This window comes from Eulemur rufifrons, chromosome 7 (genome assembly GCF_041146395.1).
Source record: "Eulemur rufifrons isolate Redbay chromosome 7, OSU_ERuf_1, whole genome shotgun sequence".
In the NCBI taxonomy this organism is placed as follows: Eukaryota; Metazoa; Chordata; class Mammalia; order Primates; family Lemuridae; genus Eulemur; species Eulemur rufifrons.
Genome location: NC_090989.1, coordinates 122,502,697 through 122,519,367, shown reverse-complemented (window position 1 = coordinate 122,519,367; position 16,671 = coordinate 122,502,697). Strand labels below are relative to the sequence as shown.

At 41.5% G+C, this 16,671-nt stretch overlaps 1 protein-coding gene across 2 annotated transcripts in view; it reads left to right on the top strand.

Moving 5' to 3' along the window:
• The first annotated feature begins 772 nt into the window (after positions 1–772).
• Positions 773–16,671, top strand: part of TMEM108 (transmembrane protein 108) — a 290,574-nt gene continuing 274,675 nt past the window's right edge. For both annotated transcript variants that reach the window (XM_069473233.1, XM_069473232.1), the window contains exons 1-2: positions 773–817; positions 8,299–8,416. The gene's annotated coding sequence lies outside the window, so the exon portion shown is untranslated. The remainder of the gene's footprint in view (positions 818–8,298; positions 8,417–16,671) is intronic.

Here is a 16,671-nt window from a genome sequence, read left to right as displayed (position 1 = left end):
CACATGCCCAATACTTTGGGATTGAACGTAGACCTACTGTTCTCTTTGAGCTTTCCCCCTCCGCTTCCGGTTTCTACAGCCAATCACCAAGCTGGCACAGGTGCTGCTCCATAGCCTAAGGGCGAGAAATGTAGAAATTAAGCACACCTTCCGTCAGCTGGCGCCCAAACTACAAGCGTCACCACAACATCCCACGTTTAGTCAGTCACTGGAATGCTCTCCATCACTGGAGGAAGGACAAGAAAGGTCGCAAAACTTTCAAATAACGTCGAGGAGGGGCTATAGCCAACCATTTCGGACGGGGATTATTCAAAGTGTGGTTCTCAGACCTGGAGCACCGTCATCACACCTGGGAGCTTGCTAGAATTGTAGAATCTTGGGTACCTACCCCAGACTTCTTGCATCAGAATCCGTAGATTAAAAAGATACCCAGGTGATTCTTATCAAAACTTGAAGTCAATTGATCTGGTAATTCATCAATTGAGTGCCACTCAACCTCCAGAAAACAGCTCAACCCTTTGTGCCCACCTCGCACCCTCGCTGCTTGGTAGCAACCGAACCCCCAGGGACATAGGAGCCTGCGCTGCTGAGGGCAATTTGGTGATTGGCTGGTCTGGCCACGTGACTAGCGCTGGGCCTTCCGCGCGACCGGATTGGCTCTCGTGGACGCTGACGGACAGGGCCGGGGCGGGCCAGAGCCGGGTCGGAGGGGCGCGCGCGGGGGCTGGAGGGGCGAAGGCGCGAGAGCGCGTGCGCGTGCGCGAGCGGCGGGGCTTTCTCCGTAGCCGTCGGAGGAAGCCAGAGCGCTTCTCCAGAGGTAAGCGGCGCCGCGGGGCGGCTCCTGCGTCCCTCGCAAGCCAGGTCCTGGTGAGCGGCTTGAGCAGGGCTGGGCGGGGCAGGGGGAGGTATGGGGTCCGCCTGCCTGGGGAGACCCGCTTCAGGAAGGATGCAGTCTCGGCTCAAACACCCACCTCGTTGCCTCGGTTTCCCTTTTCCCATCCTCTGATGCATCTCCCCATCCTCTCCACCGCGGCGACGGGTCTGCCCGAGGGGAGTTACCCACCTGGCAGCCTTGCCTCCGCCTTTGTTTCCCGCCCGGAGGGATGCTGGCATCAGCCCCCTCCCCAGGTAAAGGGTGCGGGTGGTGGGGCGGGGATGTCATGGGCACTGGACCCGGGCTTGGGCCGAGGAGGAGGTGGCTTTAGTGCTGTGGGACGTGTCACATGGGAGAATAAGGGAAAAGAAATGTAGTGTCACTTTGGCCGAGCCTGTGGGGCTTGAACTAATCCGGCGGCTGCGAGCGAAGCCGATTCCTAGCGCAGCTGTGCGAAGAGCCCTTCTGGCTTGGTGCGGGCCGGTGGGCGGCATCCCCCGTGGACTGAGCCCCGATGCCGCCTGGAGGCGGCTTCTCCGCCCGCTGGACCTGCACGCCAGCTCTCGCCCCAGAGTTTCGCCGCGATTGAATGCTCTGAGCCTGCCAAAGGAATCCAGAGATTCGTTAAGAGGCTGAATTTTTTTTTTCTTTCTTTTTTTTTTTTTTTAAAGCACTTGGGCACTGGTGGAGCAGGTCTAAATAAGAGGCTACAAAAGGAAATTACAGATACAGTGTAACTGATGACTGGTAAATGGTGAGGAGCGAAATGCCTGCAGTGCTGCAGACCAGACCACCACACTGAGATTCTTTTTCAAGAAGATAAGCTTTTTTTGGGGGAGGGGGTTAATTTCTGTAAACTGAGGTTTGAAAGGGGCTGCCCAAGTGGGTGATTATTTTCGGCATGTTAATGGGCTGTAGAGAGAAGGGAAGGCAGAATCTAAACCTCCTTAATTCTTCGAAAAGTGTGTTGAAAGACCATTTGGCTGCCAAAAGAGGGTCTGTGTGGAGGGGGCTGTGTGGAGGGTCTTGGGGGAGCGGTGTCGCCTTTATATCATACTTTAAAAAGGGAGGGTGTGTCCAGGAGCTTAAGAGTAAGTAAAAACTGCACAAGGTATTCCCTGCCTCTCTTCCATTTCCCCAGACCTGCAATAGCAAGGGCGTATTGTACGTCTTATAGTGAAACATGACCAGTGGAAAACTGAAAGGACTTGTTAACTAACTTGTTAATTTCTTGGATGTACCTGGTTAATATCAGTAAGCAATGGTTCAGCTGTCATTATAAAGACTTTATCGTATTCTGGAGTTCCAGTGTAATTCATTCAGAACTTATTCTGGCATGAGATGGACAAGGGTCTCTACCTGACTCCTCCAAAACATTGATACCACTTAAAAGCCCTTTACAGTTATGTTTCTTTAGGAAACCATCTGATTTCACACACCTAAAAAACACCCCAGGCCAGTGAAATCGATTTACCAGGCAGGTTATTTTTTTAAAAAAGGAACACTTAAACCTGAATTTGATTCCCCCTAACAAATTTATCAGCCGCAGTAAGTCAACTTTTGATGATTTTTCTTGATGAATGAAAGTTAAAAGAATAGAAGTTGCTACAAAGCTCATTGGGAAAATCACAGATAACCTTAGTAAAGTGTGAAATATAGGTTGTCACCTGACAGATTGGAACACAAATTAGAATAACTTGTTTAGAAATCTTTAAGCTGGCATGCATGGAGGGGAGGAGGCAATTCTGAGGGTGAAGAGGGCATAGTTTTAAAAAGGTATATTTTTATTTTTAGAGAACTGTCATTTTTGTTACAAACTACACAAAGGGCTTACAATACTTATATTTAGTCTGTGGAGGGGAAGATGGGTTTTGAAAAAGTTGAGAAACACTGATCAGGTTATTCAAGGGTCAACAGGAAGATTAGCAGGCTTAGTTCATCTTGAGGGGAGCAACATACCTTAGTAACCTATAGGACAAGGTTTTGTTCTCTGATTCAATAAAAGCCCACCAGTGTTGCCTTCAAAGCAACAATGAAATTGTTTCCTTTCTGTCATTTCTATCCCCTGGGTCAGAGGCGGGGAGGAGGATGAAGAGAGTGAACCAGAGAGATTAGAGTCCGACCTGCATGCCTAAGCAGTAGTGTCTTTTGAGGAGGATCTGTCACATTGTGTAAATATAGGAGCCTTCACGTTGAGAGGGGTCTGAGCTCCTTCCTTAGGACACATGCTGTAAGATAGAACTGGATAACAGTGCCACAGGTGGGGGGGCACTGGGTGAGATAGGCTGATAGAGAAGCAGTGGGGAGAGAGGACAGCCAGGATATGTTTAATTCAGTGGGGCTCTGCTTGCCTTTAGAGCCTTGAGGTATTTCCAGGCATAGCTGCATCTTTATTGGCTAGCTTTATGTGGCTTCCAGAGGACCTGCAATCTACATGGTGGAGGCTCCTGTGGAGGTTACATGTCCAGGTTGTATCAGTTGTGCTTGTAATGTGTTCTCGAAAAGAAAGGATTACAAAACCCCCAATCTGAATGCAGTTCTTTCGGATCTTTGGCTCCAGCCACCCACAGGTTTTCAGAAAACAAGTTGTACCCTCCCTACCAATAGATGGCACTGCTGCCTCTGGAAATTCCTGGAGGAGATAAATGCTGGAGCTGGCGAACCACCAGTGGGTAGCCTGTAGTCTAGAAAATTTTGAAAGGCTGTGTCAGCTCCCAGTCAAAGAGAATCTCAAAATAGTTCTGAAGGCCATGACTGTTTATAAAAGGTAGGAATGATGTGTGTTGCGGGGATTAAGGAATGACTTTGATTACTTTGCACTCGTGTGCGTGCGTGTGTGTGTGTGTGTGTGTACGCACGCTTCTGAGGGGAGAAGGCAGAGAATAAACTGACAATTAAGTATCACAGTACAAGGCTTTGAAAGCACTTAGCATGCATGTTGGTTAATTAAAAATATTCAAATCATTGCATCAGCATTTCCAACAACTTCATTGTTTCTGGTTATTTGTATGTAAAGCTAGTCTGCACACATGGGTGGGGTGATGGAAATGTACATGTGATTTAAATCTGAGCAGTAGCCAGTGATTACATGCTCTGAAGACAGCAGTGAGAGTATTAGTGAAATTAATGCTAATGAAGTAGTCAACTATATTTTAAGGCTGCCTACAGAAGATAGGTTAAAGTTATGCTGAATTATTTTCTTCTAAGATTTGAAAATTCCTAACAAGTGTTTTTATATTTTCTTAGCTAATGTTGACCCTTCAAGATTGTATTAACACCCCAAAACTTGAAGTTCGCTTTTATTGACTTTATTAGCCAGGATTTATTCATTCATCTCCCCTTTTGAAATAACTAGTCTTTGACTGCTACTGACTGTTCTTTGAGATGAATTTTGTGGACATGAAATTTGAGAGACGTGGGTGCTTTGCCAGCGATGGGGAAGTTAGAGTACATAATGAGGGCCTTGCCTTTGACCCTGGGTGCCATCACCCCAGTCACCTGCTTCCTTGTACAGTTCCCATCCTCTCTCTGGCTGGGCTTATTTGAGGTTTATTTCTGTCTCTTTTAAAATGAATGGAGCAGGTTTTTACTACCAAGGCCGAATCCTAAAATCCTGCTGGTGCTAGATAGCAGTAGTCACAGCAATCCATTAATGTTGCTTCATTATGTGACCACCTCATTATGTGACCACCAATAAGTCTCTTCACCTTTCCAAACCTTATGTTTCTCACCTATTCACTGGGATTGCTGAGATAGTCGGTGTCTCTTAAAATCTCTTTCAAGTTTGAAGTTCTATGATCGAATGATTCTCATAAAGTATTTCTGAAGCTTCTGAAGAATTCTCATTTAGAAGGTATTTTTGAGCTGGCCGCCGTGGCTCACACCTGTAATCCTAGCACTCTGGGAGGCCAAGGCGGGTGGATTGTTTGAGCTCGGGGGTTCCAGACCAGCCTGAGCAAGAGCGAGACCCCGTCTCTACTAAAAATAGAAAGAAATTATAGGGACAACTAAAAACACGTGTGTGTGTGTGTGTGTGTATATATATATATATATATATATACACACACACACACACATAAATTAGCCGGGCATGGTGGCACATGCCTGTAATCCAGCTACTTGGGAGGCTGAGGCAGGAGGATTGCTTGAGCCCAGGAGTTTGAAGTTGCTGTGAGCTAGGCTGACGCCATGGCACTCTAGCCTGGGCAACAAAGTGAGACTGTCGCACCAAAAAAAAAAAAAAAAAAAAAAAAATTTTTTTTGCTCTGTGAGCCTATGTCAAAAAGAAATCTTGTTAATGTTTCTTCCCAGAAAAATGATTATGTATTGTCTTAGAGTCCTAACAGTTCACTGTAGGAAAAAAACCCTTTATGGTTTAACTTAACCTTCTCAATGTATAGACAAGGAGTTTGAGCTTAGAGCTGAGTGACTAGACCAACCTAACAGAGCTAGTTATTGGCACAGAACTAGTTAGAAGACTAGGACCCAAGCTCAGGACTCTACAGTCTTGCCTTCTCCAATGCTTCCATTTTTCACCTGCCATCATGCCACAGAATGTGCTGTGTCTACAGGGCTGGGGCCAAGAACATTTTGAGTGATTCCTTAATGTAGGATTTTAAAGCCACAGCATGAATTGCTTTGAGTTTTGGCAGAAATTCAAGGTCAGGCTTCTCTTTGCAGCACATTCTTTTCTTCATTAACTGACTCTGAGCAGGATTCTTTACTGTGCATCTTAGAGTTTTTAAAACTTTTCTGTGTATACTGTTTCCCATAAGAAGAAACATTCATCATTCCGTAAGAGTCATCCCCGTATCATATGTTCTTAAATTGGGTCCGTGTGGATAGAATATTTCCATATAATTCACTTCCTTTGTAATATATTTTATCTTACACATTTAATATATTCTGAGGAGGGGAGTCCCTTAGGCTTCAACAGACTACCACAGGGGACTATGACACAAAAACAGGATAAAAATTCTACTTGAATCTGTTTAAGTTATCTCCATAATGCTTTCCATAGGGGTTGCACTAGTTTGAAGTCCCACCAGCTGTGTATGAGTATTCCTGTCTCTCTGCATCCATGCCAACATGTATTGTTTTGGGACTTTTTGATATAAAGGCCGTTTTCACTGGAGTTCAAGTGAATAAGCGCCGCGTGTACTCGCCACCAAATTGGTTTCCCTGATCATCACCTACGTGCACATTTGGGAATAACACCAGTTGGGTTTCGGACTGAGGTGGGGGGAGGGGGGAAGGAGTGGTTGTATACCTACATGATGAGTGCAATGCGCACTGTCTGGGGAATGGACGCACTTAAAGCTTTGACTTGGGGGGGATGGGCGGGACATGGGCAATATATATAACCTGAACTTTTGTACCCCCAGGATAAGCTGGGGGGGGGTGGAGAATTCTAGGCTTGGTTCTGAAAAATTGCCAGGATTGAGAGTGTTCTTGACTGAAGAGCTAAAGATGTTATGGTGAAAGGAGTACAGCAGTAAACCTGTGGAGGTTCTTAGGAGCGTGTCTGTTTTAAAAATTGCTCACTAAATGAAGATACTAATGGCATTTAATCCATCTTAATGGATATGCAAGAATTGATTTCCATTTATCATTTCTTAATAACTACTCTCCTAATTTTACCAAAACACTTCTAAATTCATGTTGCTTTCTTGGTGGTGATGTGCATACCAAGGGGCTCTTATTACCCTGATGTGGTCTGACTTCCAGATATTCATTGCCTTTCTGACTTATAACTTCTATCATTAACTTCTGTGAGGGCACTACATCTTGTGTTAACTATACGCTCCTAGTTCCCACCATGATCCTCCCAGAGATGCAAAATAATTTACATGCCAGGGATTTAAAAACAAAAACAACAACAAAAAAAACTTTTTATATTCCTTTGCTTGTACCCAGGGTTCACCATGTAAGCTGCTTCTCAGCTAATTATTTTATTTTCCTTTTCTATTTGCAACTCCAAGTTCTGTAATTGTCCACAAATAGGGGTTACTTAGAGTTTGCATATGTTTAAAATAAAAATTCTTGTTTGTTAAAATTCTTATTTTTGACAAGGCATACAGATGTTTTCTGTATTCAAGTCACATTTTTGACATGTGAGACATAACTTTGAGGATCACTGCATTTTGAACATTTTGCTTAAAATCTCTTGCTTTGTATCCTGTGACACCTTGCCTACATTTGGTACCATGGCGAGCCATGCTGGTGAATATCACTTTCTGGTACGTTTTTGGGTGGGCCAGAGTAATACTTGTTCTTGATTTAGCAATAAAGTTATAACTGGGTTTATGACATACTATGTTAGGTAATAAGTCAAATTTCTACGTTCTAATCCCAGCACTCTTCTGAGTTGTTATGAGATTTTAGGGGCATCACTGACTTGAGTTTGTTTCCTTGACTGGAAAATAAGGGGGAACAGTAGTGACCGACTAAATTCTTTCCTGTTCTGAAATTGGGTGACCATGAAATTCTGATACTCGGACTAAATATATCCTAAAAATTCAACCTATTTAGGAATTCATTTATAATCAATCAAGGTTGGTGCCAGAATAATAATTATTTCTGCAAATCATTTTGTGGTTTATGCAGTATTTCTACTCAAAGCATGGCCAGTGGGCAGGTGCGTAAGTATCACCTGGGAGCTTATTGGAAATGCAGAATCTTAGGCCTCACCCATGACCTACCAAATCGGAATCTGCATTTTTTTCGAGATGCACAGAGGATGTGAATGCACATTCAAGTCTGGGAAATACTGCTTTCTTTCATTTTTGAGTCTTACATTGACTCTGGAAGGAGGGAGGGGCAGGGTATTTTACAGATGACGAAACTGAGACTCAAAGTAACTAACTAAGTTAAGGTTACTATGCTAGTGTCTCATCCAGTAATGCTATACTCTAAACCTAATGTTGCCTCCTTGGTTGGTCTGGAGTCGGCTTTGTACAATAGAGATTACTTGCTGCCCTATAGCCCATGGGATTAGGTACGGCTATGTGATTGAGTTTTAGCCAACCAACAGAAAGTGAGTGAAAGAAAAGTCATGATCCACTTCTAGGAAAACAACAACAACAATAACACACACACAGCACCCATGCAAGCTCCTTCATGCTATTTTCCATTCCCAGCTGGCTGGAATGGAGAGGACCCTTTAGGGCATCCTTAGAAATTATATTTGAAAGATGGTAGCCTGGGTGCCTTGATCACTGCCTCAGGGCCATCAGTAACATGTCTACCTGTCCAGTATGCAAACAGGAACCAGAAATAAACTTGTATTGAGCTTGAGCCATTATACATGTTTGGGTCTACGCGTTAAAGCACTTAGCCTACTCTAACAAACTCGAGGAGTGGCTTGGGACTTGAGACTGTGGTGCTTTAGCCTTGTGCATTCATTCATTTTTTGTCCTTGGCAGTTGCTGATCGATTGGTGGTGGGTCCAACATGCAAATGAGCAAGCGGTGAAAAGCAGCAGAGCAGATGGGTCATGAGGATGTGAGTGGGTTTGAAGGCTTCCACACCCTCTACTCCAGGGTAAGGCAAAGGCATTCTCTACCATTGTTTGTCTGGCTTTGCCAAGCCCTAGAGGCTTTTGTCTTGCCAGTCTCTTGGAGTTTATGCAATGAGAACTGTTCTCCCTGAGCCTTTATTGTTGATTCAAGTCATAGACACCATGCAAATCCAATTACAAAGAGAAAACCATGACCAAGATAATGGGATGGGATCTGTGCATGGAAATATCTCAACACAGGAATTGCTGGAGAGTTTGTATAGGATGTGATTTACATAGAAGAGATTGTTGAGCCCTCTTATAGTACACAGTAGAGAAGGAAACCGGGGCTGATCATCATTTTCTTGTAGCCACATCATTATTAGCTCTGTTAGCTCATATTTCCCTCCCCCACCATCCTCCTCCTCCATTGGTCACTCTGCTTAACTTTCCCTTCACTAATCACTTCTTTAATGAAGGAAATAACTCCTCAGAGTTGAAAATTCCCAGTTTGGTGGATAATGGCACTAGCAAAGCACGTGGGTTCTGCCTATTCCACTTTATTTTATCCAGCATAACTGGAAGTCGTATGCCCATTCTCTCCTCATCTATTTGCAGCCGCTAGTGCAAGGCATAATAGGCATCAGGAACATCATAACCGAAGCTGTGATTAATGTAAATCTAAGCGGGGCTAAGGATAGTTAGGAAAAAGAGGGACAGGAGGTTTAAAAAAAAAAAAAAAACTCAGCCGAAAACTGGAGGGTTATTTTAAGCAACTTGGCTCAATGCCATTGAACCCTTGCTAGATAACTTCCCATCACCCAGGCATAGTCAGAGGCCACCCAGAAAGGCCGATATCCTTAGGTGCCTCACATGGTCAGTAGTCAGTATAGTTTACTGAACAAAATAGGCAGTTAGGGGATGCAGATCTCTGGAGATTCCAGTAAGTGTATGTCATTATTGCTGTGAGAAACTTGGAGGTAATCTAAAGCAGGGAAAGGACGGCTGTAAAGCATGTCAACAATGGAAGAGTCCACGTGAGCAGCTAGGTAGACTTAGGCCTGGAGGTTGCTAAGGAAAGAGCTGGCCTTTGCCAGGTTTTCTCATTAAAAGAAAGGAGCTAGGCTTTGCTAACTGTCCTCAATTTCCTCTGTAGATCCCGTATATTCTCTATTTTAAAAGTAACTAAAAAGTATAGCATGACAGAAATAGCACTTGACTGGCATATTTTTTGTGTAAAGGCTGTACAAGGATTAAATGATAGAGGGAACCATTCTTTATTGATTAGGGGCCAAAGAAAGTAATACTAGAGATGCCAGTGGACCAAGGCTTCTTAACCTGGCACTCCTGATATTTTGAGTCGGGATATTCTTGTGTGGACTGTCGTGTGCATTACATAATAGTATGTTCAGCAGTGTCCTTGGCCTCTATGCACAAATGCCAGTAGCTCCCCCTACAGTTGTGACAATCAAAAATGTCTCCAGACATTGCCAAATGACTCCTAGGAAGCAAAATTGTCCCTGGTTAAGAACCTCTGCTGAAGTAATACTGTGACTTAATCTTGTGAGTTTCTCTGGTACTGAATTTTAATCATTTAACTTCATTTTGCTTCAGTTTCCCTACCTGTACAGAAGACACTAATAACTCAGTAGCATAAAGAAACTATGTACACAATATTGTGTGACTACCTGGGGACTCCATAAATGCTGAGAACAGTCCCTGTCCCCCCAAATTTCTAGAACCTGTCATCTCAAATTTCTAAGATCGCTCTTGATCTTTGTGTTGGCAATAACGGAGAAACAGTGGGAGTTTGAAAAACGGCAAAGGTTAATGACATGGGAAATATGAACAGTACTGGAGCCTGAGTTCATTCAAAGGCATTATGTTCTGATTCATTGTGACAGTATATTCTGGATGAAGGCTTTTCTTTGCAAAGTTAAAGGGAAGAGTGGATGAGGCAGAATGAAGGCTCTTCATAAGAGCAGTAAAAGAGCATTTGGGTGATTAAGGGTGGTCTTTTAACGTTAAAATGACTCATGTATAATTAGACCAAAGGACATAAAGAAGTAGCCCCTGAAAGAAAAATATCCTCCCAAATGACTGCTGGTCTAGATCACTTTTTGCAGAAAATACAATAGAGATCAGAGAATGTTTGGAGAAACATGGTTTTATTCTAAAACTTTTACATTTCTATTTTTTCTCCTTGGGAATATGAAAAGGGATTATCTTCAATATATGCCTGTTGAGTTACAAATAAGATGTTTTAATATGACATGTGTTCTTTTAATACTCTAGTACTATGTGTTGGGATGGTTAAAATAGGCCATAACTGACCTAGACCTGAAAAATAATCTACGTTATTTTAATAGAAAGCCTCAGTTCAACTCAAAAATGGGGCCAGTGCAGAGATCAGATGTAAACTGTCCTGGCAGGTTTGAGTTTACCCCTTGCTGTGTTTCTGGTCCTGTGATTATTAGACTCATAAATTTTACAGCAAATATCCTCTATCTTGGATCTAACATGTGGAAAATCCATCATAGATAGTTTGCCTTGTTTATTTGCATTCTGTCACACATCTATAGTCCTAGATGTTAAGCAAAACTTGTAAGAATGTTTGAGAGGGATTCTGTGTACCGTGAAGAAAGAAAGGGAACAAGCGAAAGAAGCTCCACTTTGGTAGGAGTAGGCTGGGGTTTTTGAATGCCGAAGTTCTTATTCTAGTGCTATTCAGAGTGTGGCTCCCATACCAGCAGCATCAGAATCATTTGTACTTGTTAGAAATGTACAGATCTACTGAATCAGATTTCTGGGATTGGGCCTAATGATCTGTTTTAGCAAGACCCCCCCCCCAGGTGATTGTGATGGATGCTAAAATTTGCAAAGCATTGCTATATCTAGTGGTTTCTAATATAGTGCCATCCTACAGAGTGTGAGAGAGTGTGTGTGTGTGTGTGTGTGTGTGTGTGTGTGTGTGGTGAGGAGGGCACTGAGAAAGTATTTTTCCAGGTGATCAGAATATACATAAGATTTCCTTCGATATAACCTCTTGGATCCATTTTCCCAAACCATGGTCTAAGCGTTTTCCTGCATTGTCCAATACAGTAGCCATTAGCCACATGTGGCTATTATTTAAATTAATTACAACTAAATAAAAATTCAGTTCTTCATTTACACTAGCCACACTCAAGTGCTCTGTAGCTACATGTTCTTAGTGACTACTGTATTGGACGGTGCAGATGCAGTGCATGTCCATCAGAGAAAGTTCTATTGGATAGCACTCCTTTTGCCTGTGAAGACCCCTGTTAGAAACCCACAGTTGTAGTAACAGTGTGTTCTTGTTAATATTATTAACATAACAAGGCCTCAACTCATTTAAAACAGAATTGAATTTTGGGCTTTTCCATCCTGGGGAGGCTTTCAGTCTGAGTATGTCTTGCTGAACTTTTTACCTTGCTGTGGCGTCTGTCTGCCACGGGTCCATCTCTTACATTATGGAATGCTCTGTCTCTAAAATATTTGGCCTTTAATCCAAGGCTGCTGAGCTGTCTCTGGTTTTTCTCTGCCCTGGCCCTCGGTGGTGAGGCTTGTTTGTGCAAGATGTCTCTTTTGATACTGCCTAGAGTTTTACAAAGAGTTCGGAAGAGGTGACAAGAGAATTTTCACCTCCTTATTTTCCAAGCCCCAGCTTGGCTCAAAAAGGTGTTTCATAAGAGGGTATTAATTCACAAGCTTAATCTCTGAGGAGTTATCCCCTGAAGAATTAATCTCTAAAGCAAATTTTCCAATAGACATATTACACCACAGATTGGTAATTAAGCCCTTTAGCAACATGGAAGAATTTTCAGTTGATATTATCTATTAATATTAGTTGCTCAGAAATTATCATAATTAGAACAATGAAAAAAAGTGTCAGGCGGTGCAAAGGCAATTTATGTAACCAAAGCATTTGTACCCCTGTAATACTCTAAAATAAGAAAATTTAAAAAATCATTTTTATTAAATATTTTTCCAGCAAAAAAGGAAATATAAACAATTTTTAAAAGATGTAACTTAAAGTTAACTGAGCCCAAGGATGTTCTGCATGGTGGAAGGAATGAGCATGAGGACTTTGTGGCAGTTAGTATTAATATTTTGTTGGAAGTGAGGGGGAGAAAGTGGAGGAAGCCTGGAATTCTTGAGGAGCCTTAATTCTACTGATTAACTTCTGATGGTGTGCATTGCTTGTTTTCTTCCTGCCTGTCTGTCTTAAAAAGACTTCATTTGTTTTATCTGAAAAGTCTAGGTTAAAGCAAAATTGAGAGGGAGGTATAGATTTCTCATACACCCCTGCTTCCACACATGCATAGCCTCCTTTGATTATCAACATTACCCACCAGAATGGCGCATTTGTTACAACTGATGAACCTACATTGATACATCATTATAACCCAAAGTCCGTAGCTTACATTAGGATTCACTCTTGGTGTGGTGCATTCTTTGGGTTTGGACCAATGTATTTTCACTGCCCTAAAAAATCCTCTGTGCTCTGCCTTTTCACATCTTCTTCCCCTCCAACACCCCCACCCCAAGCCCTGGCAACCATTGATCTTTTTACTGTCTCCATAGTTTTGCCTTTTCCAAAATGTCATATTGGAATCATACAGTATTTAGCCTTTTCAGATTGACTTTCACTTAGTAGTATGTATTTAAGTTTTCTCCATGTCTTTCATGGTTTGATAGCTCATTTATTTTCAGCAACAAATAATTTATTCATTTATCCATTCACCTACTTAAAGCATGCCTTGGTTGCTTCTATGCTTTGGCAATTATGAATAAAGCTGCTATATCCATGTGCAGCTGCTATAAATATCTGTGTGGATATAAGTTTTCAATTCCTTTGGATAAATACCAAGGGGCATGATTGCTGCATTATATGGTAAGAGCATGTCTTGTTTTATAAGAAACTGCAAAACTGTCCTTAAAAATGGCCACTGTCATTTTGCATTTCCACCAGCAATAAATGAGAGTTTCTGTTGCTCTATATCCACGCCAGCATTTGGTGGTGTCAGTGTTACAGATTTTAGCCATTCTAATAGGTGTGTAATGATCTCATTGTTTTACTTCGCATTTCCCTGATAGCATATGACATGGAACATCTTATATGCATATTTGCCATCTATATATCCTCTTTGATGAGGTAACTGCTGAAGTTTTTGACTGATTTTTTTTTTTTAATTAGGTTGTTAACTTTTAAGAGTTCTTTGTATATTTTGCATAGTAGTCTTTTGTCAGGTGTCTCTTTTGCAAATATTTTCTCCCCATCTGAGTTATCTTTTCATTCTCTTGACATTGTCTTTAAGAGAGAAGACTTTTTTAATTAGAAAAGTCCGGGTTTTCAATTTTCTTTTCATAGCTTTTGATGTTATATCTAAAAAGTCATTGCCTTACTCAAGATCATCTAGGTATACTCCTATGTTATATCTTAGGAGTTTTATAGTTTTGTGTTTTGCATTTAGACCTGTGACCCATTTTGAGTTTGAGTTGAAAGATATAAGATCTGTGTCTAAATTAATTTTGTGTGTGTGTGTGTGTGTGTGTGTGTGTGCATCCAGTTGTTCCAGCACCATTTGTTGAAAAGATTATCTTTGCTCCATTATGTTGCCTTTACTCCTTGGTTAAAGATCAGTTGAATATCTTGATGTAGGCAAATTTCTATGTTCTCTTTTCTGTTCCATTGATCTATTGGTCTTTTCTTTTATTAGTACCATACTGTCTGCATTACTGTAGTCTGCATTACTGTAGGTTTATAGTAAGCCTTGAGTTCAGGTAGTATTAGTCTTCCAGCTTTGTTCTTTTCCTTTGATATTGTGTTGGCTATTCTGGGTCACTTGCCTCTCCACAAAAACATTAGAATAAGTTTGTTGATAGCCACAAAATAACTTACTGGGATTTTGATTGAGATTTCATTGAATCTATAGATGGGAAGAACTGACATCTTGACAATATTGTGCTTTTCTGTCCATGAACATGGAACATTGCTCTATTTATTTAGTAGCTCTTTGACTTCTTTCATCAAAGTTCTTTTTACTTTTCCTCATGTGGATCTTGTACACATTGTATTAGATTTATATCTAAGTATTTCATTTTTGGAGGTGCCAATGTAAATAGCATTGTGCTTTTAATTTCAAATTTCATTTACTGGTATAGAGGAAAACAATTGACTTTTATATATTAACCTTGTATCCTGCAACCTTGCTATAATTGCTTATTAGTTCCAAGAGTTTTTTTTTTCTTGATTCTTCTAGATCTCCTACATAAGTGATCATATCTGTGAACAGATCATTTTATTTCTTCCTTCCCAACCTGTATATCTTTTCTTGTCTTATAGCATTATATAGGACTTGTAGTACAATGTTGAGAAGAAGTGGTGATAGGGGGCTTCCTAGCCTTGTTCATGATCTTGGTGGGAAAGATTGGGGTTTCTCACCATTAAGCATTTGTTAGCCATAGTTTTGTTGTTGTTTTTTATGTCCTCTTTTCTTCAGTTTGCCTTCAATACACACTTTTGTGTGTCCTGAATGTTGGAGGGGTCTCACTTTTCTGAAGGGGGGGGTGCTGTTAGCCTTTTGATAGAATGACTCATTGTGTGGAACTTCCCAGTCCTCTATAGGATATTTAGTCTTTGTTCACTAAATGCCCATATTACTCTAAGCAAGTCATTGTGTCAACCCATGTGTGCCCTCACATTTCAAAATACCTTGTGATTGAGACTCGCTGAATGCTAGAGAAACGAATCTGTGTTGGTTTTTTTTTTTGGGGGGGGGGATGTGGAAGGAGGAATAATTAGTTGGAAAAGGTGCTTGTACTCTAAGGGTCTGACTCATTCATTTCTAATACGACCTGACCTTTCCCCAATGCTAGAACTACTGTTAGGAGCCAATATTATTCTTTTGGGACCATAAGAATCCAGTTCTGCTACTCCAAGACTTGTCCCTTAGAGGCTCAATATCAACCCAAAAGTTATAGGAGGTTATCGGTGCTCCAGAGAGTGGAAACTACTGCAGCTCCCATAAGGTGCTGCATTTTCATTCTTGACTTACTGCAGTTAAACTTCCCATATCTACTTGAAAATAGATTGTGGTCTACATGTTGGTGAATCTACTAAGAGGACAAATGCAACAAGAGCAATTTGAAGACAATCCGAGGGAGACAGGCTTTGCCGTCCATTTCCTTTCTTTCTCTTTGATTGCCAATATTGGCAAAGTAGCCCCTAAATTTGTGAGGTTAAATGTAGACTATCAGAAGATCTGAGATTGTTCTACAGTTAGCAAAGAGAAAGGGAACACTTTCGGACATCTTGTCATGGGGCCCATGTAACTGTTTTGATCACAAAAATGGCAACTGACTCAAGTTACTTTAAAAAATGGAAAGGTTGAGTAAGCATGCACGAAAAAAATAAAGAAAATAGAATCTCAGTCATATGGTAAGTCTGCAAAAAAAATCCCAGGAGCCTTTTAGGATGAGAGAGTAGTCTGGACAGACCTCGTGGAGACAGGAATGAACTCAGGAGCAGGAAGATTGTTTCGATCTGTTGTAACTCCAGGATGTATCTATGCTAATGGTAGTTGGTCAGTCCATATTCTACTTCCAGACCATTACTATGGCTCCACATTTCCATTTGGGCTTCTCCCTTTGAGGCCTTCTGTTCCTGCTTCCTTTTATCATCTCCACAGCCTAATTGATGATCTGAATATAGAACAAACTCCGAAAGAAGAAAAGGAGTGTGATAGGTTCTTTAGTAACTACCATCCCTTTTGGTCAAAGTTCTTATATCAGGCAGTCTTAGAGGTACTGATGCTCTCTCCTGGTCCAAACAGCTATCGCATGGGGATACTTGCCTGAGTAAGGGCTGTGGCCCTGGCAGTTTCCGTAGAAGGGAGCCATACTCCCCTCCTATTCCCCTCTAGTATGAGAACTCTGAATTCTTAACTCCTGGAATCAATATAAACAATATTCTGAGTTACGTGTGTAACAAAGAATTGGAAGATTATTCGCAAAGCATACGTGTTTAGTAGCAATTGTGTGAAAGCATGAATCTACTCATTTATTTGAGAAGTCTGGCTGTGTTAGTGCAGAATGGTAGGGAAACTGCTGGGTTTGGATGCTTGAGAAATGGGAGCTGTATTTCCCATACAGATATCTTATTTTTCACATCTATTAAATGTGATTCTCTCAGCCACCCATGTATCCCACAGGAATAACGGTTAGGTGACTGTCTAAATATTGAAAGACATTTTGAAATCTTTGACAAGTGTTGTTC